This window comes from Lactuca sativa, chromosome 3 (assembly GCF_002870075.4).
Source record: "Lactuca sativa cultivar Salinas chromosome 3, Lsat_Salinas_v11, whole genome shotgun sequence".
In the NCBI taxonomy this organism is placed as follows: domain Eukaryota; kingdom Viridiplantae; phylum Streptophyta; class Magnoliopsida; order Asterales; family Asteraceae; genus Lactuca; species Lactuca sativa.
In genome coordinates, this window is record NC_056625.2 from 122,876,268 (window position 1) to 122,903,832 (window position 27,565).

Below are 27,565 nucleotides of genomic sequence, written 5' to 3' on the forward strand. Positions count from 1 at the left end.
ATTTTGGCATGTAATATTCAAATACAATACTCAATGTAAACAATGAATGTTGTAATATTACATGTGTGATGATGATGATGTTATGTTTCAATTATATTCACTGTAATGATATTTCAAGATGAAGTCACGCACAAGCCCCCGGACGTTTCCGCCATCGGGTTCGGGGGTGTCACACAATTTCATCAGTGTTGGCCAACTATGTAAGGTAGGCCACCAAGTTGAATTCGATGATCAATTATATTATGTAATGACAAGTGATAGGAGCACCTGCTTGATCAAGTCATGATCCGATGGTACCATGTATCCTCTGGATGTCTCTCTTATCATTGGCAAACCGCAGTTGTGTTTCCTTTCCAAAGCTATATCCGAAGTCAGCTGGCTATGGCACCGCAAGCCCGCTCATCTCAACTTTAGATACATCAACACTTTGGTCACTGGAGAGCTGGTCAGAGGACTACCTATTCTCAAGTTCAGAAATGACACTCTCTGTCCTGCTTGTGAATGTGGTAAGCAGTCCAAAGCAAGTCACCCCATGGTGATTGACTCTTCAATATCTGAACCGCTTGAGCTTCTGCACATTGATCTCTGCGGTCCATCAACCGTAGCCAGTCTCCATCACAAAAAGTATATACTAGTTATAGTTGATGACTTCACTCACTTCAGATGGGTTTTCTTCCTCAGACTCAAATCTGAAACACCACAAATTCTCATCAACTTCATCAAAGAAATAGAACTTCAGATCAAGCTGCCAGTAAGACGCATCCGCAGTGACAATGGAACCGAGTTCACTAATCATCATCTCAACAGCTTCTTGGTATCTAAAGGTATCACTAACAACTTTTCAGCTCCTTATACACCACAACAAAATGGAGTAGTAGACAGAAGGAATCGTACACTCTTCGAAGCAGCCAAATCCATGCTCAACTTCGCACACCTTCCTCTTTACTTCTAGGCTGAAGTTGTAGCAACCGCATGCTTTGTTCAAAACCGAAGCATTGGGTGAAAATGTCTCAATAAAACACCATATGAGGGCCTCAACTAACGCAAACCAAATGTTCGCTTCTTTCATATCTTTGGGTGTAGATGTTTTGTGATCAACAATAGAGATCAGCTTAAAAAATTTGCACCGAAGTCTGATGAAGGCATCTTTCTTGGCTACTCCATGACCAAGGTTGCTTATCGGGTTCTCATCCGACGTACAAGGCTAATCATTGAAAGCTTCGATGTGAAATTTGACGACTCTCACATCCGCAACGCCCCTCCATCAACTAAAACCACCGCAATCATGGAAAGTGATATTCCTGCTTCTTCAGGTCCTTTATATCTAGTTGAAGTCAATTTATGACGACCTTTTCGACCCAGTTGAAACGGCGAAACTATCTGAAATTCTTGTGTCACCAGTCGCCCAACAACAACATGCTGATGTTTCTGGTCCATCTATATCCGAAGTAGCATGTCTCAATACGTTCACCACTCTGGTTGAGGGGGAAAGCTCTGCTCCGAATCAAGCAACAACCATCGAGGTTCCACTACTTGATGATGCTCGAGTTCCTATCCACAGAAACTCATTACCATCAAATGTATCTTCGGATTCGAATGATGAACTCGTAGAGAACATTGACACTAGAACCAATTCAAGGATCATCACTCTCCCATCAGCAGGGGGAACCTTCTCAGGTTCCAGAGGAACTCTCATCCGCAATCCAGGGGGAACCTCTCCTAACGGCTCAAGAAATATTCACTCTCATTCCAACAAGCCAAGATGATTCCGCAGGATGTTCTCAAATCCTGGGGGAACTGCCATCTCCAACCAAATAAACTTCTGTTATTGAAGACATTCCTTCCACTACAGCCGCTGATCATCTGATGCCACGTCTGCATGTATGGACTAATGACCACCCACCAGGTCTGCCAAGGACTTATCTGACCATTGTCACTATGCAGCATTTATGTTCGCAATCGAGCCACGATCAATCAAAGAAGCAATATTGGGACCTGATTGGATCTCTGCAATGCAAGAAGACCTGGAAGAATTCAAAAGGAACAAGGTGTGGCAACTCGTTCCCATACCGCAAGGCCACACTATTGTTGGAACAAGATGGGTGTTCAAGAACAAGTTAAATGAATCTGGTGCGGTTATCATAAATAAGGCAAGACTAGTTGCAAAGGGGTATAACCAACTTGAAGGTGTTGACTACGATAAAACATATGCTCTGGTGGCACGAATGGAAGCCATCTGAATCTTTCTAGCATATGATGCCCACAAAAAACATCAAGGTACACAAAATGGACGTTAAGAATGCTTTTCTCAATGGGAAATTAAAAGAGGAAGTTTATCTTCAGCAACCTCCCGGTTTCGAAAGTATTGAATTCTCTGACCCCTCCTACAAGCTTCAAAAGGCAGTCTACGGTCTGAAGCAAGCTCCAAGAGCTTGGTATGAGACTCTTTCTGAATTTCTAGTCTCTTCAGGTTACAAAAGAGGTGTGATTGATCCCACTTTATTTAGAAAATCAAATGGTGACCACCTTATGCTTGTAAAAATATACGTGGATGATATCATCTTCGGATCGACTGATCAAGGAATGGTGGATGAATTTGCTAAGCTCGTGAAAAACAAATTCCAAATGAGCATGAATAGAGAGATTAATTTATTCCTAGGTCCCCAAGTCAAAAAAATTCAGCAAGGGATATTCATTCATCAAGAAAAATACACCACTGAACTTTTGAAGAAATATTATGTGGACAAATGTTCCTCGGCTAAGGTCCCCATGGCCTTCGGTTATAAGATCTCTGCTGATCCCTCTGGTGAATCTGTGGATCACAACACTTATAGAGGTATCATTGGATCTCTAATGTACCACACTGCAAGCCAACCGGACATTGTCTTTGCAACTGGTGTATGTGCAAGGTATCAGGGTGACCCAAAAGTGTCACATATGACCGCAGCCAAACAAATTCTCTGGTACCTGAAAGGAAGCAAATCTCTTGGTCTATGGTACCCCACAGGCAATAATTTCAGTCTTCAAGCATTTACCGATGCGGATCATGCCAGATGCAAACTTGATCGAAAAATTACCTCAGGTGGATGCCAATTTTTTGGAGGTAGACTCGTCAGCTGGTCCTCAAGAAAACAAAGTTGTGTTTCACCGTCTACCGCAGAAGTTGAATATGTGGCCGCAGCTAGTTGTTGTTCTCAAGTTCTATGGATGAAGACACAATTGTTAGACTATGGATGCAAAATGCTGCGGATACCAATCTACGAAACATATTGAACTACGGTATCACTTCATCAAAGACCACATTCTGAAAGGTAACATTGAACTCATCTTTGTCCCTTCTCATGAAGAGATTGTTGATGTATTTACAAAAGCACTTGAATCTACCTAACTCAAAGCATTCTTACAAATGTTAGGGATGACGAATCCGGACCCTCAATTCTTCTTGAATTGATAGGTACCGCAAACCATTCTTGATCTCCATTGTGGTCCTAACTGAAAGTTATTTATAATAGATGGTTTTGGTATATCATGTGTATCGCAGTCTATGTACGGCAACCATATATTATATGTATCTTTCACGGGTCTTTCTTGTTTCTTATTACTAACTTCTTGTACAAGTGCTCTTCTCAGTTTCTCCCACTGCAGTCATCCGCAATGGCAAAGAAGCCATCCACAATGATGTGTCCATCCGCAGTCACATTAATTGATTCTTAGACTGTTCATTCTTTTGAAAAACAAAAAAAATGGTGTGCTATTTAATGATCCTTCATTAAATAAAACATTAAATAAAAAACATTCCTTGAGAATCTGTCACATTCTTTTTCGTCTAAACCTTGTGTCAGACCTATTTTAGGTATGATGACAAAATAAAGATTTTCCAAATCAAATCCTTTTAATATGTCTTTTCCTATTACCCCAAACCATCCCATCCGTTACAACTTCCCCTTTATCCAACGGATTAATCTCTCCCCCACCACACGTTCCCCAGACGTGATAAAAAATCTAATATTTCATAAAATGCAGAGCCCTTTTTTAGTTAATCTCAAATTTAGATTTAATCCCTCTTTTCTCAATATGTGGCTGAGATTAAAGACCCTAATCCAAAAGATAAACCCAAACGTTTTTACCCAAATTCACTTAGGTCAAAAATGTTTTCCGTTCCCTTAAGCCACTATAAAACCCCTTTCTTCTCCACAAAGAAAACTTTACGCTCTCTAAACCTTCAACCTTTTCCTACATTCTTGAAAGCTTTCTCAAACTCACAACAATGGTGAAATCTGGTGTCTCGAAAAGACAATCCAAGGCTTCCGGATCAGTGAACCCGACTGGTTCAAACTCTTCTATAATTGCTTCAAGCAATTTCAGAGCCATCTTTGAAGAACACCCTTTCTACAATGCTCCCACAAAACTCATGATCAAATTCCTGAAGAATCACCCTCTGTTTGGTCCACTCGATACTTTCACAGATGTTGTCCCAATTTCAACCCTGTTCAAATGTGCCTTCTCATCCTATCGCCCACTTGATAACCCCCAAGAAGTTCATCTAAACCTAATAAATGATTCTTTTGTCACTTTGTCCAAAGAAAAGTTCCTCACAGCCATTAACCTCCTTTTTCATCCCTCCATCAAGATTTTCTCCCCATCAATGGTGGACATTACTTTGACACTCTATCAGATGGGTTATCAGAAAAAGATCAAAGGAATCGGCAAATTCAAGAAGAACCAATTGCCTGCGGTCTGGCAATTCGTGTGTCACTTCATCATCCGCAGTCTATCCGGCAGAACCGGAGGCACGAATAACATGGCACTCAAGCTGTTGGAACTGGTGTGGAGTATTTTCACAGGACACGATGTTAACTATAGACAAATCCTTTGGGATGATTTTCTTCAATACATTCGCAAAGAGAGCCCACGGGAGAATCCAACCGAGCTCACCTTTGCAAGGTTCTGGTCCCTCTGCATTTCAGACCTTCATGCAGACGCAGGGATCGACATGGGTAGTGACATCAACTTCTTTGTCATAAAAGATCTCAAAAGGTACAATCCTTCATCCGATCAATCAACTTTTGGACCAATCCGTAGACCTCCTGCTAATATTCTTTCTACCCTCGGTCTTAAGACTGCTGATGTCTCAGACCACATTGAGGCTATAGAAGGTATTGACCTATATCTTCCTACCCCACCTCCTCCATCCGCAGTCGTTAACCCTGAAGGCACCGCAGTCCCTTCCTCCACAACGCTCTCCAATATTTCTCATTCTCAAAAACGTAAGCACAAAGTTTCTACACTACATGGCCCCCGCAACACCAAGAAATCTGGAACTCCTAAAAAGGATGCTTCCAAACCTTCCAAGAAAAGGAAAACACCACCAGTAATCACTACTGTGGAACCAAGCTAACATGACTCAAGCAGTGATTCAGAAGAGGATAAACAACCCATTTCAATCCTCAAGAAACACAAAACTGATCCCTCTAGCAATATGCATGATCGGACTGATACCTTATCCTCTCTACAGGCTCCGGTAGTCCTTGGAATGCCTGCACATCCATTCGAAACTATAATCTTCTTCCTTTCAGACTCAGAAAGTGAGTCTGATTCACAGCAACGAGGAGACTCCCCCCCAGTTCACTCCCAAGGGGATAATACTGGTTCTCGCCCTAAAGTCTCCAGGGCTTCCCGACTGCATATCTTTTCTCCTGAGGAGTTGAACTCCATCCTTTTGAATGTCACCCAAACACTACAAACACCTTCCCAGCCACAAGGCACCCATGCCAGAACTGAGCTGAGGCCAAACTTGACCACGGGTCAAGGAGACCAAGGAAGCTTAGGAAATCCAACTCTGCTTACATTAGTAACAGGTGGTTTAGGCACGGTGAGCACAAATGTGCAAGGATCCGTGAACCCGAGGGACACCTCGGTGCGATTACAAGGAACTGAAGATGGTGACTCAACTGATTCACAGAGTAAGTATCAACCCTCCAACGAGTCTGAGGCAAAGAAATATGCCGCTTTTCGTAGGGCATTCCAAGCACGCAAGGATCAACAAATCAAACAACAGCAGTGGAAGGAACAAGAAATCCAAGCATTGGCTAAGTATTAGGCAGATGCAATTAATAATGCCAATACCGTAGCCACTGTACTTAAAGTTCAAGACTGGATGACTGAAATGGTCGAAACCTTCCACAAGACTCATGAAGCAATTGTTGACCAACATGCTTCCAAAGTTCCTTCCACACCCACTGCTGAAGGATCACAAGACGAAGGACCCGAAATCGAAGTGAGCTCTACTCCCACCTTCAGATTTGATGATGCTGAACTACAAGAAGTAAACAAACCCTCTCCTTCTGATGATGATCTCATGATGTTCGATGAAGAAGAAGAATCCAATGGCTCTCATCATTCAACTTCTAAGCCCAAAGAGAAGAAGAAAAAGAAGAAGAATGCTGTCATCATCCTTCAAGTGTGTCTCTAAATTTTCTCGCAACAACACTCTCAGGTGTGACTGAACTCATACATAGGGCATAGTAAGGAAATTTTCAAAAGAAAATCATTTTTATTAAAAGAACTTTGAAAAGAAAAAGGATTTCGAAAAAGGAATAAGAAATTTGAAAAGAGAAAAGGGTGTGGTGCATGCAATCATCCGAGATCAAGAAAGTTCTCCTAAATTACCCATACAAATTTATGTTATGATATGATTATGTGATCATCAAGCTAGATTTATGGTTAAGGATCTAGGAGGATGCCTTATATGCTTGTTATATGTGTTTGTGAACTGCATGCTAGTATCGGTTAGACAGTGATAGGATAGCCTGTTTAGGTTATGCCTGATTATATGAGCTTATATTGCACGCTAGTACAAATTCTTGTTGTGTAGATAGAATTGCTTGAATATGTTCTGGTTAGATTTCCCTTTTTGTCTGAATGCTACTTGCTTTGTGCTTTGTGCGATTCTGAGCGATGAGAGTTAGCCATTAGGTGAATGCGTCAAGTCATATGTGACCAGGGTTAAATAATCTCTGAGTGCTGGATTTGGCCCTATTGTGCAGCTCTTATTTGAGTCCAACCGTTGTAGGGAAGAGTCCTTTACTCGAAATATTATTTGAGCCTCGTCTCATATGATGGTATTTAGGTAGTGGCTAACTGGCATTGTGACGATGCCTTCAGTAGCTGGGGCTAGGTTCGGGTTGGAGGTTACTCTAGGGCAAGCCCAGGATGAGAGTAGTGCTGGGAGCAGTAGTAGTAGTAAGTGACTTGGTGGAGTCGAGGCAAATCTTGAGGAAAGTACGGATAGATGTGGAACGTAGTAGGGACCCATACTACTGAAAGCAGAGGATCCGTACTCGATTCAAGAGGGGGTGAGATAATACCAGGGAACTTGTATTGTGTGTGTGTGTGTGTGATCCCATGGCAGTGATGTACATTTTGATGATTGTTATGGCATGTTTTTAGCATGGTGATGTTGTGTGAGAGATCAGTGGATGGATCAGGTGTCGGAGAAGGATCAGGCTCGGGTTTAGGAACCGAGCAGCTCGAGGAGTGGATGAGGGAGTTTGTATCAGCTAATATTACACGTAGTATTCTAGACTAGACTCCTGTGATATTTGGCACGGTCAAAGAGGGCATACTGGAGATTTTGGATGAGAGGCTTGGAGCCTTCCGCACTAAGATGATGACCATGATGAGAGCACATACATTGACATTTCGGGAGTTCAGAGCTTGCGGGGCTCCAGATTACCATGGGGCTAGGGACCCCATTGCTAGCGGCAGATGATTGGCTGATGTCGCCAATGCTTTTCGTTCTAGTCGGTGTCCCGAGAAAGGACAAGGTTCGCCACGCCTCCTGTCTTCTGAAGGACAGAGCGCGGGATTAGTGGGAGGAGGTTGGTCATGTTATCGGGGATGATTCCGCGTTGGACGCGATGGCATGGAGTGATTTCTCGGCCATGTCCAAGGCCGAGTTTGCACTAGCGATTGAGGTGCAGCAGTTAGCCTGAGAGTTTCATGATTTGCGGTACACTACAGAGACATAGGCGGAGATCACCGCCAAGTTCAGGGAGAGAGCCCTTCTGGTCCTGCAGTATGTGGCGGACAAGAAGATGAAGAAGGCTCGGTACCACAAGATGCTGAGGAGCGATATCAGTCAGTTTGTGAGTCGGTCCAGCTGCAAGATACTGGAAGACATGATCACTCAGGCCAGAGAAAGAGAGATTGATCTTGAGACAGAGAAGAAGATGAAGTTGGCGGAGGTTCAGATACCTATGGCATCCGGCAAGAGGCCCAAGACAACAGATTCTAGCTTGAGAGGTCCTCAGGACCAGAGCTGCTGTGGCAAGTGCGGCAGGACGCACGAGGGTGTGTGTAGGAGTGGCAGCGGTGGTGATTCTTGCTGCTTCAGGTGCGGTCGGGTTGGTCATTTTAACAGGGATTGTACTGCTACCACCACCCAGGGATCAGACCTGATATGTTTCCATTGCAGTCAGAGGGGCCACAAGAAGGCCCAATGTCCGAGTTTGCATTCAGCAGGACAAGTGATAGCACCTGCCCCTGCAACCTTGAGGATCACCGACGGTCGTCAGTGTCGGGCAGAGGCGCCTGTAGCGAGGAGCAGGGCATATTAGTTGGTTTCAGAGGAGGCATGAGCAGCCCGATGTGTGAAATGCGTGTCTTTCATTTCTCTATCAGCTTATATTATGATATTATTGTTATGGTTCTGCATCGGTAATGATAATGATATTTCGGAATCTTGTGGCCTGCTTGTGATTCAGTTATATGCCATCTGCATACCCTGGATTTTAAAATGATAGTTAGAAGCCATTTATTTTAGAGCAGGCTACTCAGGATGTAGTAACCGTAGCATGCAAGTGTGGCACTCAGTGGTGTCTCGCTAGTTTTCAGGAAAGGAATCATTGGAATAGATCAGTTAGATCACCATCTGTAGTAAGCATGGGTTTTTAGCAGAGTGGTCAGGGGATGTAAGGAGAATTAGGAATTCTTCCAAGCTATGAGTTGTGAGGAGCTAGTCAAGTCAAAGTGGGGGAGAGCCACCCAAGTGGCTAAGGGAAGGAGTAAGTGCAAGACTAGGATGGTTTCGTAGTCTTGGTGAGGAGGAAAGAAGTTCAAGTGGCTGTTTGGATTGAGGAGCATGTAAGTTGGGAGTTGGGGAAACTTACCAACCTTAAGTTCATGTATTCACGATTAGTTGATGACTGGTTCGGGGAACAAGGTCGGAGAGCTTCCGGCAAGATGCGAGTTTAGTCAGGATGTAAGACTGCGGGATAGCCGCAACATTCCCTAGCAGCGAATCAGTGAGAGAAGTGTTGTAAGACTGCGGGTAAGTTGTAGCATTCATTAGTAGCCTAGTTAGAGGAGTGTGGGCGGGGGCCCGTATCTCCTAGTTAGCAAAGTGTGGGCGGGGGGGGGGGGGGGGGGGGGGCGTATCTACGTATTAGCACGATAAGAATCGGGAGGGATAGCAAGATGAGATTAAAGGAGGAGTGGGCCTCCATAGCCCTGGATAGGTGAGACCGGTAGGAGAGGCTACTCCGAAGTATAGTTTGGGCGAGACCCATGTTCTTATGGCAGTAGGTGCGACCTGGTAGAGACCTTAGGGTAAGGTAAGGGATTGAGGATCCTAGATCTTCTGGAGCCAGAGTGGCTAGGTTGGAAGAGTAGTTCAGGTAGTCACAGTATCCTCATAAGTCGCTGAGAGCGGCTGAGGATTGTTCTTGCATGCGGTGACCGGTGGGGGACCGGTATCTCGGGTAATGGTAGATCAGTTAGGACCAGGGTGGTCTCGATTCATCCAGAAGGCGGATGGGAGTCGACAGGAATAATGATAAGGTATTTGGTGCAGAAAGCGGTGAGCTGATCGGGTGATACTAAGTTGCTCACCGTGGAATCAAATAATCTCGGAGTGAATGATTTGGCCCTGTGATGCAGCTCTCGTTCGAGCCTTAACCAGTCAACCGTAGCCGAGAGGGTTCTACTACTCGAAGGATGGTCTGAATTCACACGTTGGGTGGAGTTTTCAGTATTGGAGCATCGTATGAGGGGTTATTTCATGATTACTGGTGTGATGGCCGGCACGAGGAGTGGCCGGGATTACGGTTTCAGCAGAATATTTGTTCTTGATGAAGATCGGAAAGATTGTTGCTTATAGGAAGTTTCCTTGGAAGGGCCAGTGTCAGTGTAAGGATAAGGGGTGAACCCCTTGTGTATTAGTGTAAGTGCACTGGGAGTACCGGTAGGGCTACATGTTGGGTAAAAGTGTTGTACTCGAAGGTAGTAGTGATCGGATTATTCTGAGGATGACGTTTTCAAGGATTGGATCGGATAGACGAAGTGTGTACCTAGTGGTAAAGTGGTAAGTGGATTGTATGGTAGTGGACCGTGACGGACTTCGAGGACGAAGTCTAGTTTAAGTGGGGGAGAGTTGTAACACCCTGAATTCAGAAGGCCAGAAAAGAGAAGAAAACCCCAAATGAGGAAGTGAATCGTCGCGTAGATGGGTGACTCGACGAGTAGGAGCGCGTTTTGGTCACGAGTTTAGTGACCTACTCGACGAGTCAAGAGACTGACTCAGCGAGTTGGCCAGGTTTGGGGAAAAGCCTAAATGTGGGCCTTGTACACTATTTAAGGAACATTATAGCCGTCATCAGCCCCCTTGTTACTATCTCAAGTCCAGAAAGAAAACCCTAGAGCCTCCCTTGAGTTGTGAGTAATTTTGAGAGTTTTGGAGCATTCTTGAAGCTTGGATGAACAAGAAGATGGTTGGAGGTTCAAGGAGGAAGGAGTAGATCCAGAAGATTCACTCCATATGCTGCTCATTTTGGTAATCAAGTTCCTTCCTTGACTTCTAGTTTGTTAGATCTCTTTATGTCCCTTTTTATGAAGTTTATGGACCAAGGGTGATTTCTTGTAGGATTTGGACATACCCAAGCGAGATCCTTTCAGAACTAGGAGTGTCTTGAGTAGTAAAAGCATAAAGGCAAAACCTTTATTCCATTAGAACTCCCCATGCCAAGTTTAAGGAGTTGTTTTGGACTTTTGAGCAAAAAGGGCCATGTATGGGTGCAAAGGTAGTGGCTTCGTGTGATATCCTGACCCTAGGAGGCTAGATCGGGGTCTTGGATGCCTTGAGCTTGTCTGAAATCGTCTGAATGGAGTTGGGCATAGAGAGACTCAGCGAGTCACTTGTAGGACTCGGCGAGTCACTTGTAGGACTCGGCGAGTCAGGGCAGTTCTTGCCCTAAAACCCTTCTGTTAAAGGGTATGAGTTGAGTGGTTAGGGACTCAGCCAGTATAGGTCATAAAGTTCATCGTACTTGACGAGTTCAAGGAAGAACTCGACGAGTCTAAGGCAATCTCCTTAGTTTATGAAGATGGACTCGAAGAGTTGTTCACACAACTCGGCGAGTCACAGCCTAGACATATTCTTATGTGGATGATGAACTCGACGAGTTCAAGGCTTAACTCGGCGAGTCGGATGAAGATGGTCCCAATTTTTTGTTTGAAGGAAAACCTGTTGAGTTCTTGATAGACTAGACGAGTGGAGCCGGGGTTGTATAGGGTTGGAGGAGTATGGACTCGATGAGTTGGTAGATCAAATCGACGAATCAAGTCAACTGGAGGTTGACTTTAACCAAGTTTGACCAGGTTGATTTTTGGGAATATTGTGGTCTAAATGTAATTTTGGGTAATGATAGTTCGGGAAGCCGAAGGTTCAGTGGTTCAGAAGTGTCCGGTTAGCAGTCAGAAGTGTTCAGCGAGTTTTCAGCAGTGCGAGGTGAGTCTCCTCACTGTGTGCATGGGTCTACGGCCATAATGTCGGCCAATTATGATTATTATCATGTTTATGTTTATGTATAGAATGAATACCCGAGGGTTAGCCCCAGTCTCCTCACTGTGTGCAGGAATGTTGGGATGCTAGAGGTCTTTGTGATTGTTGCATATGACGGTACGATAGGTTCCGGACGGAGGGTCCAATGTCGAGGTAAGCCCGAGTTATGTTAGATAATAGTATGTCTCCGGACCGGTGGTCCGATGCCGGGGCAATCCTGAGGAAGATTGTTATGTTGTATGTTCGATTATACTTGTGTGTCTGTGATACTTGTATATGCCTGGTAACGAGGTGAGTGTGGGTGAGGTCCCGTATCTCATCACTAGCTGAGGACGGATGGGGTTCCATGTCTCGGTATTAGCAGAGTAGGGGCGAGGCCCGTGATAGGAAGGATGTGAGTATGGGTGGGGGCCCGTATCTTAGTACTAGTAGGAGTATGGACGGGGTTCCACTATCTCAATAGTAGACCAGGGCGGGGCCCAAGTTAGGCGAGGCGTTAGATCAGGGTATAGTTAGAGTATGTTTATGTATGTTCCAATATGCTATTCGATTGTATGTATTCATGTAACAGGCGAGGCACGGAGACAGGCGAGGCCTATGGGAGACAGATATGTATACCGAGCGGGGCTCGATGCCAGGTAGGACCTGATGCCAGGCGAGGCCTGATGCTAGGCGGGGCCCGATGTCGGGCAAGGCCCGATGCAGCAGGCGGGGGGCCCAAAATGTGTTTATGGGTTTCTGGTTATGCGTATATGGTATGTGGTAGGTCGGGGAACTCACTAAGCTTCGTGCTTACGGTTTTCAGTGTTGGTTTCAGGTACTTCCGGCAGCAGAGAGAAGGGCTCGGGATGATCGCATGGCACACACCAAGAAGTTTAGCTTATGATGTTTACTCTAATAAAATGAACAGGTGTTTAGAAAAGATACTTTGGTTTGTTATAAAACCCTTTTAGTATGATTGAAATGATTTAATATTTATGGGTTAGTAAAGTTTTTAAAAGAAATTTTTGGTCATGATTTATGGGATGTTACAAGTTTGTATCAGAGCCTTGGTATGAGGGATTCGGGCACACTCTCAGGTGTGAATGAGCTCAAACTGAGGGCCTAGTAAGGAAATTTTCAAAAGAAAATCATTTTTATAAAAAGAACTTTGTAAAGAAAAAGGATTTCGAGTAAGGAATAAGAAATTTGAAAAAAGAAAAGGGTGTGGAGCATGCAATCAGCCGAGCTCAAGTAAATTCTCCTAAATTACCCATACAATTTTATGCTATGATATGATTATGTGATCAGCATGCTAGATTTAGGGCTAAGGATCTAGGAGGATGCCTTATATGCCTACTATATGTGTTTGTGAACTGCGTGCTAGTATCGGTTAGGTAGCGGTAGGATAGCCTATTTAGGTTATGCCTGAGTATATGAGCTTATATCACACGCTAGTGCAAATTCTTGTTGTGTGGATAGAATTGCTTGAATATGTTCTGGTTAGATTTTGCCTTTTGTCTGAATGCTACTTGTTTTGTGCTTTATGGTACTCTGAGCGATGAGAGTTAGCCATTATGTGAATGCGTCAAGTCATATGTGACCAGGGTTGAATAATCTCAGAGTGCTGGATTTGTCCCTATTGTGCAGCTTTTGTTTGAGTCCAACCGTTGTAGGGAAGAGTCCTTTACTTGAAGGATTATCTGAGCCTCGTCACATATGATGGTATTCAGGGAGTGGCTAACTGGAATTATGATGATGGCTTTAGTAGCTGGGGACTAGGTTCGTGTTGGAGGTTACCCTTGGGCAAGCCTAGGATGAGAGCAGTGTTGGGAGCAGCAGCAGCAGCAGTAGTAGTAGTAGTAGTAGTAGTAGTAGTAGTAGTAGTAGTAGTAAGGGACTTGGTGGAGTCGAGGCAACTCTTGAGGAGAGTATGGATAGATATGGAAGGTAGTAGGGGCCCATACTACTGAAAGCAAAGGATCCGTACTCGATTCAAGAGGGGTCGAGATAAAACCAGGGAACTTGTATTGTGTGTGTGTGTAATCCCTCAGTAGTGATGTGTATTTTGATGATTCTTATGGCATGTTTTCAGCATGGTGACATTGCGTGAGAGATCAGTGGATGGATCAGGTGCCGGAGAGGGATCAGCATTGGGTTCAGGAACAGAGCAACTCGAGGAGCGGATAAGGGAGTTTGTATCATCTGAGATTACACGCAGTATTCTAGACCAGACTCCTATGATCTTTGGCACGGTTAAGGGAGGCATGCTGGAGATTTTGGATGAGAGGCTTGGAGCCTTCCGCACTGAGATGATGGCATATATTACTTCTAAGTACTAAGTTATCCTAGTAAATCGGCCATCGTAACATCTAGGTCTAACCTTTTCCTAGAATATTGTAACAACTGTTTATTTCGAGTCTATAAGATTCAATAAAGGTTACACTTGTTCGAATAAAAGTCTAAATCTTAACCGTGTATAAGTGAAACCACATTTCAACTTTGTTGCATTGCATCATCTATAGCCATGAAGGCAAGTTCACAAGTTAATAACTATGTGTAAATTGAAACCCATGTTGATTTAAGTTATTATAAATCAACACAAGTCAACATGTTAAGGCTAAAACTATAAAATAACACACTATAATTGAGTTTTTGGTATTAAAGATCTAGAACATAGAGATTTCGGTTTAGGGAATCAAATCAAGAATGGGTTTTCGGTTGTTGAATCAAGAAACATGGGGTTTTTGGTCATGTATGACCAAAATCACCACTTATAGGACCAAAAACTCAAGCCTAAGGCCCATTAAGGCCGAAAACATTTCCTATATATATATATATATATATATATATATATATATATATATATATAAAGCCAAAATCAAGGCTCACAATTCACTTTCAAGACCGAAATCCTTCTCATTTTGCTCTCAAAACTCATCTGTAAACTCCATATGGTCATAACAATTTGCCCAGATGATCATCCAATCTTCATATTTCACCCAAGAACATATTCATATCTACAAGTAGCTTCCCAGAAAACCTTCATATCTTCATACTTACTCAAGAACACTTTCAAATGATTCCAAAGATTACTATAAGTATTTATTACATAATCTAGTGTTGTCTAACACTTTAATTGATTATTTCACTAATATAACAAAATATCGTGTATAAATTCTATTAGGATTACAATTATATACATGTGTTCTAACCCGATGATTATCACAACCCAGTCATGCCCAAACAAGAAAATACACTCAAGGTGAGTTCATACCCCTACGTTTTCACGCTTTTTCATTATTTTAGGGGGGAATACAAGTACAACACAAGAAATCTTGTGTTAATATCTAAACTACTTCAAATATATTTCAACTGTTGTATTTACCAAAATATATATTTATATCCCTATTCTAATAAAAGAATAGTTTTATTTTCTTTTTGACATGTGTCACCTTATTAGACCTCTTAATTAATGCATATTTTATTTTTCTTTTGCCATGTGCCACCATATTGATTATTCATTTTAAATTTTAAATTTCTCACTCTATCTACATTAAACTAATAGCATTAAATATAAATTATAAAGTGATATAATTACACATATTTATTTAAATAAATGATTATAATTTGATATAACTAAAAAAATCTCTTAATTAATGATTTATTTAAAATAGTTGATTAATAACTTTAAATTTTTATTATAAAAATTTAATTAATTTTGTAACCGTGATTCCCACGGATTATAAACAAGTATATATATATATATATATATATATATATATATATATATATATATATATATATATATATATATATATATATATATATATATATATATATATATATATATATATAATTAAGATTAAACAAGCTTCGAATTGGTGATTCCGCCTTATTTCATGTTCTTTGTTTCGTTGTGGGTTTAGGGTAGAATCATTTGTTTAACTGTCTTTTCAATCTTAATTATATATATATATATATATATATATATATATATATATATATATATATATATATATATGTGTGTGTGTGTGTGTGTGTGTGTGTGTGTGTATAAAAATTATTTCAACACGTTAAACAAAACGCTATATTTTCGCAACTTATTTTATTACCGCTTGTACAAAAAAGTTAAATTTCTTTGAATATCTTTATCACATATTTATGATTATAAACATAAATAGCTATTAAAAATTTAAAGGTTTTCATTTCAGTAGAACACACATTATACACTATAATAGGTATAGTTTATGAAACTTGCATATCATTTTACCAAGTTCGAGATACAATACATAAATAAATATATAAACTATAATAGGTATAATTTATGGAACATATGCACTATTTTACCAAGTATAGGATACAATACGGAAAACAAACATATAAACTATAATAGGTATACTTTATGAGACATACATACAGTTTATTCATTACAAAATGACTTCATTATTCTAGATGTAACCGTCAATATAGCTTTGTGAGACACACTTCAATTACTTATCTAAGTACCAACGAAAGCCCTGAAGTGATAACCAGAGTCTCGTGGAGGGAGAGCGTGACACTTGTGTATAGATTTATACGGGACTGACAATCCCGCACCTAAACTGTTAGCTACAGTTAGGCCGGCAAGCCTAGGGTGACAAATGTCGTACCGATTCTTACACCTGAAGAACATCGTATTCATGTCATCCTAGGTCATCAAGCATGGTTATAATAACTCACAGTTGGTTATTGAACAATACGATTAGTGTATGAATGCGTAAACGACTTCACATAGTTTTATTAAATAATCAAACTACAATATAGTGTTTTGGAGTACAACTAGTGGATCCAGGCACATACACTCACATAATTTCATACAAGTACAGCTACAATATACTAGTTTTCAATACATAGGAACTTACATTTCAGGAAACATTCATTATATGGTTTTATGTGATTTAAAGCTACATCATACTATTTTAGAGTACACCAACATTTACACGTTTTGGTCTTAGGGTATTAAGACTACAATATGCTTATGAACTCGCCAACTTAATTGTTAACACTCTTTTCAAAACCACTTGTATTCTCGGGAAATCAGTAAAGGTATCCATACAGGTTTTGAGAAGACGGAGCTTCATAGAGTCACGTCTTTTAGTTTTTTCTATACATTTTGGTGTCAAGTATACATTGATTTGAACATAGATGTGAAAACTCTACATTATCAATATCATGGTTGTTGTACTTTGATTAATATTATTCAATTTTTGTGATATTGTACATGACGTCATCCGCCTCCGAACGCTTCAGCCGTTCCGTTTTGGGGGTATGACATGTATCATGTAACATAACGATTAGGCATAATATAAGTGCTTAATAGTAGGTTGAGTTTCTACCGACATATTATCCTATCGTTTCATGTTTTACATAAACTAATGATATATTTATAAAAATATATTTTGATAAAGCAGTTTGATAAGCATCTATCCCTCCTACGTAAAATCTTTAAAAACTTTAAAAGTGAGGTTGTTAACTCACACTAGTAGCGTGATCATGCAAACTCTGGCTACTGCATCCAAAGCTTCATGCCATCAGGAGGAGTATAGGAATTTCGAGAAGGAGAAGATAGATTTTTGAGGTGTGGAATTTGAGAAGTGAATGCCTTTATTTGTAGGGCTTATGCGCATGAAACACCTAGTATGCGCCGTGCACACGATTTGTGGCTCAACCAAAACTTGCAACGTGTCATACTTCTGGTGGTCCACGTATCTCAAATCTCGACGAATCCTGGTGTCAGGAATGCACGTCGTGCATTGGCGTACACTTCTTGTGCACCTCTAAATTGTCTATAAAAATTCATATCTTCCTAGTGTGAATCTTGTTTCTTACCTTCTTTATGTATTTGTATAGCTATCATTGAGTGCTACAACTTTCCTTAAGGTTGCGTTGTCAAATTTTAACTTTAATTTTTAACCCTTATTTTATGTTCTTCGAAAAATCGTATCTTCTTTATACGGATTCCATTTTTGACCTTTTTCATGTCAAAGTTCTTATCTCGCAGAGTACTACGACTTTCCTTTTAATGAATTTAGCTAAAATTCAACTGAGTTCTTTACACCATTTTGACATTAGTTATGTGGTTGATTTTTACTTTTTATAAAATCATAACTCTTCCAATTGGAGTCGTAATTTTTTACAAATTTTATATCCTTTGGATCACATTTTTGTGTACTTTCGAAGTACACTAGCAATTATTAATAATGGTATGACATTTTGGTCACTCATTTTTTACCATGTTGTTGACGGAAAATTCTCAATTGTCATAGAAAGGCTCCTTGAGAGGAAAATGATAAGAGAGTTCTTTGTGAGAACTTAGATGTAATCCATGATGGATTAAGTTTAAGGAATTTGTAAGGGGATCAAGAGTAAGAAGAAAGATTAAGGATCCACAAGGGATCATAAGATAGAGGATTAATATTGGGTGAGCATGCCCCTTAATGAAAGTGGGGATGTTATCCTTTAGAGTACAGCATGATATGCGAACGTTTGGTTTAGTTGGGAATAGTATGATGAGGCATTAGAGGTAGAGAAGAGAAGAGATAGAAAATATAAGAAATATAGATAGAGACAAAGTTAGAGTATGTGTAGAGTTTTAGAAGAGCATGTTAAAAGGTCAAGAAAATGAGTAAAAAGAATGAGTAGAGCAGAAAAGTGAAAGAGATATATAAATGAGAAGAGTAGCGATGTATGCTAATAGAGAAACAATTATATTATTGATTATGAGAAATAGAAAGAAAGATGAAAGCTAAGAAAGGATAGAAGAATAACTCATCAGACAGGTTGTGTCTGATGTTGCATATGTTTATGTTTTCCAGGTTCAGGTTGTAGTAGTCGTTGTACCAGAAGAGAAGACAGGAGCGGAAGGAAGAAATAGAAAGTAGATTTATATTTATGTAATTTTACTTTTTGTTCTTTTATGTATGTAGGATTTTATTGTAAACCGTGATTATTCCTCAGATGTAAAGGTTTTAGTTTGTATAGAATTCCACACTTTTTAGATAAAACTATTATAAATCCCTTAGATTAGACATATAGAAATATGGGTCGTTACATAAGTTATTACGATCAAATATTTAGTAACCAATACAACATTATAGGGTGATACATGATTTTATGTCTATCAGCAAACCAACCTACTTATCTCATTCAACACTAATCAAGTGAACTTCACTAACTCATTTATTATGTTAACTATATATGTATATTTTTTTATCTGTATATGTGTTTATCATTAGTGACCTTATAAGGGGAAGTGATCAAGGTTATGAAATGATCATGAGTGACCCTATATTCGAAAGTGATCACAATTTCTCATAAGATAACCTATAAGGCAAAGTGGTAGTATATGGTTTGTACCAACAATATAATGGGTGAGTTCTATGTTTAATCACTAAGCTTTAAGCATACTTGTTGTTTATTAATATTTTCACGACCCTATGGGGTAAACAAAGGGAACATAGCGACCTGACTACAGGACCATCCATATTATGTTTATTATTTTTAATAATATTTGTTTAAAAGACTACCACTACTTTCTCTAGATCAAGTGTTTTACGAAAATTCAGAATGAAAGATTTTATACATGGTGTTTTATTATAAATTTTAAATTAGGACCAAAACATATGTTTTCTTTTATTGTAAAAAAAATCAATGTACTACAAAATCTTTTAACCAAAACATCACACCACACATACAAATTTGGTTATAAAATTATAAGTGAGATTTTTACCTAAACACACTAAATAAATTAATTAAACCTATAAACATGGTATTAAAATATTTACAAGATATTGCATATGTATCAAGTGTTTTCTTTTCTCATATATATATATATATATATATATATATATATATATATATATATATATATATATATATATATATATATATACCAAGTAAGCCTAAAAAATATGATATATTTATATAGTTTGATTATTCAGCAAGTTACAATATGTGCATATCCAAAAACAAACACATCTAGTTTTATTAATCATCTTGCTACATTATATGCATATCCATAATAGGCACATCACGGCCAAATGTCATTTCAACCTACCAAGGTCGAACAGTCAAGGAGTATATCATCCAATATGATTAATCTCTACTCCAAAAACCTATCTTGGTCCCATAGATAGAGAGTACAACATAAGGTATGATCAATTTCCAGTTCAAATATCTATCAGGGTCCCACAATCAGATTGTATAATATATCACATGATTAAATGTAACATCTTAATTTTAGATCTAGAAGTTTTGGTTATTTTTGTGAATTTTTTAAAAATAAAATAATAAAACAATTGTTTTTTTATTGTAAAAAAAATCAAGGTGCTACAAAATCTTTAACGAAACATCCTACCACACATACAAATTTGGTTACAAAATTGTAAGTAATATTTTTACATAAACACATGACATAAATTAATTAAACCAATAAACATGGTATTAAAATATTTACAAGATATTGCATGTGTATCAAGTGTTCTCTTTTCTCATATATATATATATATATATATATATATATATATATATATATATATATATATATATATATATATATATATATATATATACACACACAAGTAAGCCTAAAAAATACAATATATTTATACAGTCTGAATTTTTAACAAGTTACAATATGTGCATATCCAAAAACAAGCACATCTAGTTTTATTAATCATCTTGCTACATTAAATGCATATCCATAATAGGCACATCACCACCAGATGTCATTTCAACATACCAAGGTCGCACAGTCATGGATTATATCATACAATATGATTAATCTCTACTCCAAAAACCTATCTTCGTCCCATAGATAGAGAGTAAAACATAAGGTATGATCAATCTCCTGTTCAAATATCTATTAGATTCCCACAATCAAATAGCATAATATATCACATGATTAAATGCAACATCCTAAATTTAGACCTAGAAGTTTTGGTTATTTTTGTTGGGTTTTGAGCAATCTAACACTTCCTAAGTGTGCATGCAACCCTAATAAACCTTGGATCTATGTTTGTCTAAATACATGCAAAATAATAATTTTCCAAGGTTCATAACCTATCTAACATGGCATGGGGTGCTTTTAAACATAAAAGAATTAGATGAGATTACATACCTTTTGATGATGAGTGTTTGATTCCTAACGAGTTTGAGGGCCAAGCACCAATAGTTTGAATTCCTCAAATGGAATCACAAATCACCACAAACTCTTGGAAAACTTTGAGAGAGTATATACATACATAAAAATCGGCCACACACAAAGTCTCACACAACTAGTGCCACTAGTGGCTATTTCATGCAACATAAGCATGCTTATATAGTGTACATGATTAGGGTGAAACCCTAATAACCCATGACCTTTCCTTTTCCAAGGATCCATGGGTTAAAAGCTCCATGGATCATCCATGGACTTCCATACAAGCCTAGCCCATTAACAAATGAGTGTTAGCCCACACTATATAAAACAATAGCCCACAATTTAATTAGTCTTCCTTTTAATCTCTAAATTGATTCATAATTAATTTAAGACTAAGACTAATTAAATAACATGACTTCATATTAATATATTATAACTTATAATATATTAATAAACATATGTGTATAACTCTCATAAAATTATCCATAAATAGTTCGGATGAAATGCAACCCAAATGGACCATGCTGGGTCGGGTCAAGTATGTACCAAATAAGTTATGGACTTAGACACCTTATCCAACAGACTCCCACTTGGATATGTCTAATAACTATATTTGCGTATGTTACTTCAGGAACCAACCAGCAATCGTAGCTCTCGAAAACTCTGTTGAACTATGAAGCGCCATTTTAGATAAGTGATCATATAATCCTTTGTTCTCATGATATCAGCCGGACAAATACATGGAACAACGTCGTACTTATTGTCCAGCAGTTTGTTTCCCGATTTCCGATTTGTTTGACAAAGAACTTAATCGAACACATCAATTTAGTTCTGACCGGCCGGTACATAGGTCACAACAAAATCATTGAGGGGCCCAGATATCACTTCTATTTCTAGAAGGAACAGATAAACTTCGACTCATATGCTTGTTCTACTACTTGTTGAATTGTACACAAAGGCACGTTTTATAACATCAAGTTACTGATGTGTTTACGTGCAATCAATGCACAACCAACTCATAGGTAACAACTCATATCTCTAGGTTTGAAGATTTATATGATATTACCGTCTCACGATCACTCGAGATAAATTCCATGAAGTGATACAAGTGAGCGTGGGTTTATTCCAATACTCATAACTTATGAGCACTCACGAATGTTGTAGCAACCATTGCTATGACTAAACCCATTTAGCCATCTACAAACTCGATGCATGACAGTCTTGATTCATACCTACTTCCAACATATGAACGACTATGGAGTGTTTAAATAACTTAGTCATTCGGAAAGAATAACCTAGCAATTTTGGAAGTCAAAACATGCAAAGTGAAACACAATAATAATCGAATCCAATATGGTCTCAGAAGTCTTTTGAATATAAATAGAACCACCTTTTATTTATCACCATATTGATCACACATTATTCATTGTATAAAAAACAACAGTCGTCCCATGCTCTCAGAAGTCTTTTCAAACAATCAACTTAAGACTAACACTTTGTTTTTCAAACAATATGGTCTCAGAAGTCTTTTCAAACAATCAACTTAAGACTTGAATAAAAAACAACAGTCGTCCCATGCTCCTAGCATGTACACTTTGTTTTTCTAAACAATAGTTATGCCATACTCCAAGTATGCACACTATGTTTGTCTATGATCCTTACATTGTGATGTAGATCAATTGAACATGATTCCATTGATACTCATTTCACAATCCCAAATCCTTATTGTGAATGTGAGAATCCCCGATTCCTATCATTTACCAAAAAATCATTTAGATTTTAAACTTTTATGCAATGTTCCTCTTGTAATGATTATGCACAAAGTCACCAAAACCTTGTCACCAGTCATTACAGAGTATTCCAAAGAAGGTCAACTTCTATGGAACGGAAGTCTCATATTCAAAGTACATTGCTTTGAACATCCTTCTTGCATTAAGGTTTTCTAATCTTACATAGATTGAATAACTTCCACCTATGGAGACTTTTCCATAGTCCCATTTTGACTATCACTTCCGAACAAGAGTTACTTCTTTTCAGAATATGTCAATATGGTCCTTTCCGACAACTTACATCATACTTCCAACTTTCCCTGAGCAACCAATCTTTGGCGAACCTCAGATTGTCCTCGATAATTGCCTAATCACTTTAGTCATATCCAGTTCTAGACTTTTCCCTTCTCAATGCCTTAAGCATTTGGAAAATTTAGAAAAGATGAATATTATAGCACATGCAATCGATCCTATATCCGAAGCATATGGGACACGATTCATGATGTTTGACATAAAGACATGATACTAGACAAGTCTTTTGCTACAATATTTTTTATTTGCCATGATTTCAAAATTTAACTATGAAGAGGGATGCCGTAATCATAATCGAATTTTGAAAACGCAATATATATAGAATTTCTTCAAGTTGAACCATTCCAACATAAAATTCATATATATATATTCTTGACTAAAGATGATTAAAAACTCAATCTAAGCTTTAGAATTGAAATGAAGTATAATTTCCTCTCCCTTAATTATAGCAAAATAACTTTTCAACCCCTGCAACTTCACGAATTGAAACTTTGTTTTCTATAATTAACATTGCTAACTTGCAACACTAAACGTAATAATCATGCTCCCACTAACATGATGATTATCAGCATAACACTTATGCTCCCACTAGCTCTGACATATTTCCATAAATCTGCTGGACTTCTGAAATTTAGATTCATACATCCTTTCTTAGATAGCTCACATGTGTGTCTAAACAATTTTCAGAACTATGAAAAGGGATGCCGTAATCATAGTCTCAATTGCTTAGGCATTTGCCATTTCTCACAAGTCCATGTTAGTGTGCCGGTTAACCACACACGCTCCACTAACGACTTTTGAAAATGCAAATAACACAATTGCTATCTACTTAAAATCTACTTAGTGAAAGTGTTTCCTCACCATCATTCTCATGAATTGGAGAGAAACCTATGACACTTAGATTTTATAGTGTATGAGTTCCTATCCATGTGAATTTGTCAAAACCATAATCACAAGATGAGGTTAGTGACAAATTCAGCCTTACATGGATTAAACTTGTTCAGTCTTAGTTTCTTCTCACCTTGGTAGCACAAGGCCCACCAATGCTTCCAAGTTGAACTCTGATAACTCACATGCAAATTCAACTTATTTGAAGTAGGTACAGAAATAAGAATTATGTCAACACGATAGGTTGCAAACCTTAAGTCGTGTGCTAGTGATAAATTACAGGTTTTACTCTTGATTAAATCTTGAAACTCTTTCAGGATCTTTAAGGCTCCCACTGTCCCCTTGACATATAAGTTTCCCTAGTCAAGAACCATTCCTTGACAAAGCAAATATTCAAGGGATAGTGTGGATTCTTATCAAGACTAACACTTCACACAATTGGTCTTAGTTGGTCTTTGTCTCATCCAAGACATCACAACTTACCAATCTCAAATCTACAAGAGTAGAAAACATTTTATTCTTACATTTGACTAGTGTTAACAAATCTTCCTTTATGTCACTCAAAGTTACAATCTTGGAGTATGACTCTAAGAATTGTTTTGGAACGAAGTATGACTCATCTTCTCGATTTTAACCAATCCAACAATTCATGACCTCTCTTCTTAGCCATAACAATGCACTAAGACGTCCTTAGAGTATGAATTTGTGATATGGTTTCATAATCATTAAGATGATCATGAAATACGATACTAAAGTACTCTCCCATCCTTTCAGATTTGAGAAACTTTTATCTTTCTGCCTAATTTGATTCTTCTCATTTGTTTTGTCATACATTGTAACCTTTCCAATGTTACAGAATTATACTTAACTTCATAAGTATAATCATATTTACTAATCTTTAGTAAATCATGACAAATCAATCTTTGTGGTGGACCTTGATCAGCGCACACCCAGTGTACCTAATTCCTTAGTCCTTCAATTGACCCACATATACATGTGATCAAAGAATTAGTCTTACTTTTCAAATATGAAAATACTCATTCATCATACAATACAACTTGTATGATTCCAAGTTTCTGTCCAATTAAAACTTGGGTGATGAAAAACTTTCTTCATTTGGTAAATTCAGACACTACCACAAATGAAGGAATCAAATCCACTTTCCAATATTGCTATTACTGGAAACATATAAGCAACAATTTTCCATAGATGCCATTGTAAGGATATTTTTAAAATAAATAAAATTAAAACCCTTTTTTTCTTTTATTTTAAAACTTTGCGGAAAAACTTATCCTTACAATCCACATGAAAACCTTGTTGTTATCTATTCATAAGCAATATATTATAACTCTTAAGCAACAGCTCAAAATTCTGATTACCGAACCATGCGATCGAAACCCATTTTCGCAATCAGAATCAGCATATACTTCTTTTAAGCTTCATATCCTTTCTTTGATTCTTAAAAACATCAACATGTGACCCATTCACATTATGTAATAAGAATCTCCAAATAGGAACTTAATAGAGTTAGTCAGTGGACTTTAGCTGAAGTAGAGTCAAACTTCTTGACTTGATCAATATTATGATCTTTCAGGTGAACATGGCAGCTTCGCAACCAATGCCCCTTCCTTTGGCAACAAAACACATGGACCCTTTGGTAATGGCACATGAGACTATCTCAGACTTAGCCTTTCTCTTTACCATTTGGTCAACCGAATTGACTATGGCCGATCCCTTTCCATTGGGAAGAGAAATCTTTTTGTAGATATCCAATGCTACCATTGTCAATGTCCATTTAAGACTTGGGAAGTTGTTCTTTTAATCAAATTTGCTTTACTAGTGTTCCAAATCATTGCTGATTCCACAACACCTAGCAAATAGATAACATCATTAAGGGTCATGTCATAGTCTGTCTCATAGTAGTCCCAAAGAGACTCACTATGTTACTAAGAAAGTGATTGAACATCCAACTTTCACGAGACTTTGACACCCAACTCTCCCGGCTTGTCAATATGTGACTTTATCTCCAAGATGTGAGCACACATAGACTATGCTTGCCAATAGGGATTGAGTGACTTTAAACTTTTCAAGAACTTGTGGGTGAGGGAGAATAATTGGAGGAGGTGGAGGAAGTGAAGCATGATATTAAGGGACACCATCTTCAAGAGATTTGGGAAGATCATAGTTGTCTGAACCAGACATCTATAATGGGAGAAAATCAACTTAGTTGATTCAAAATCCTTAATATAACACCCAATATGAAATATTAAGGCTAGGACCCAACACAATATTTTATAATTTGGAAGAGGGATGCCGTAATCCAAGCTATAAAATATTTGAAGGTAGGCGAATGACGATTCACCGATTTCCACCATGAAAAACGAAATAATTTATTATGTTTTAATTGGATTTGAAATTCCTAGATCTTTTGAGATTCATTGAACTTTTCAATGGCATGTTTCAATCTCGAGTGTGCCCTCTCAAATTTTGTGACTGGGATGCCGAGGATCACAAAACAAGGTGTAAATAACCATACCAATTCACTTGGTACCCTTAATATTATCACCCAATCAATGTGCCGGTTAACCACACACGCTCCATTGATCTATGACAAACATTAAGTCACCCTTCGTGATCCTTACTAGTCCAAGTTAGTGTGCCGGTTAACCACACACGCTCCACCAACGACTTGGTAAGGTACAAAGTGTGAATTCCATGGGCTAGCACCAAATTCACATTTTTCCTAAAGTAACTAAGATTGGGAATTAAATAAAAAAATATTTATTTACTTTATAATAATCATTATACTTTTAATGAGAATTTAAAGTCATTGTCCTACCCGTTCGGCTAACGACCCTCCACCGATCAAGCAAGCGGTGGGTGAGAGTGGACACCCATTAAGTCGCCATTTTATAGGCAACAACCTTATACCCACCTTATAGACCGGCTTCGTGAATGAGGCCTACTAACAGTAAAACGACTTGTTCTTATACATATATATAATAATTAACCATTAATCTTATAAATAGTATAAGGGTAGAATTTTAACTTTTAAAACTTCTAGGGTATGGAATTAAAGTTTGTGTGAGACTTTACAAATTCCAAAACTTGAGGGCAAGTTTTGAACAATTCATAAACTTTTGGATATTCATAACTTATGAGTTTTAATTAAGTTTTTAATACTTTTAATGAAGAGTCTCTTGGAAATCCATAACTTGAGGACAAGTTATGGAGTCCATAAAAGCATTTATGGGAAAAACTCTTCAAGGAAATGTAACCTACAACTTCTTAAAACCATTTAAAAGAAAAACTCTTGGAATTCCATTAAAACACATTAAGATCAAGAGTTAACTAACAAACAATTTGCAAATAATTCCTATGATCTAACAAAACTCATATGAACATGAACATCCACTATCCAAAACTTTCCATTTCATAACTTATGAATTAAAGGTTCATAAAAATGAAGACTCTTCATTTTATGTAACTTATGTGTTTAAATGTGTGTTAAAGAAAAGTGACCTTTGGATATCCATAACTTGAGGACAAATTATGGACTCCATTAAAACACATAAATGATCAAGAATTAATTCTAAA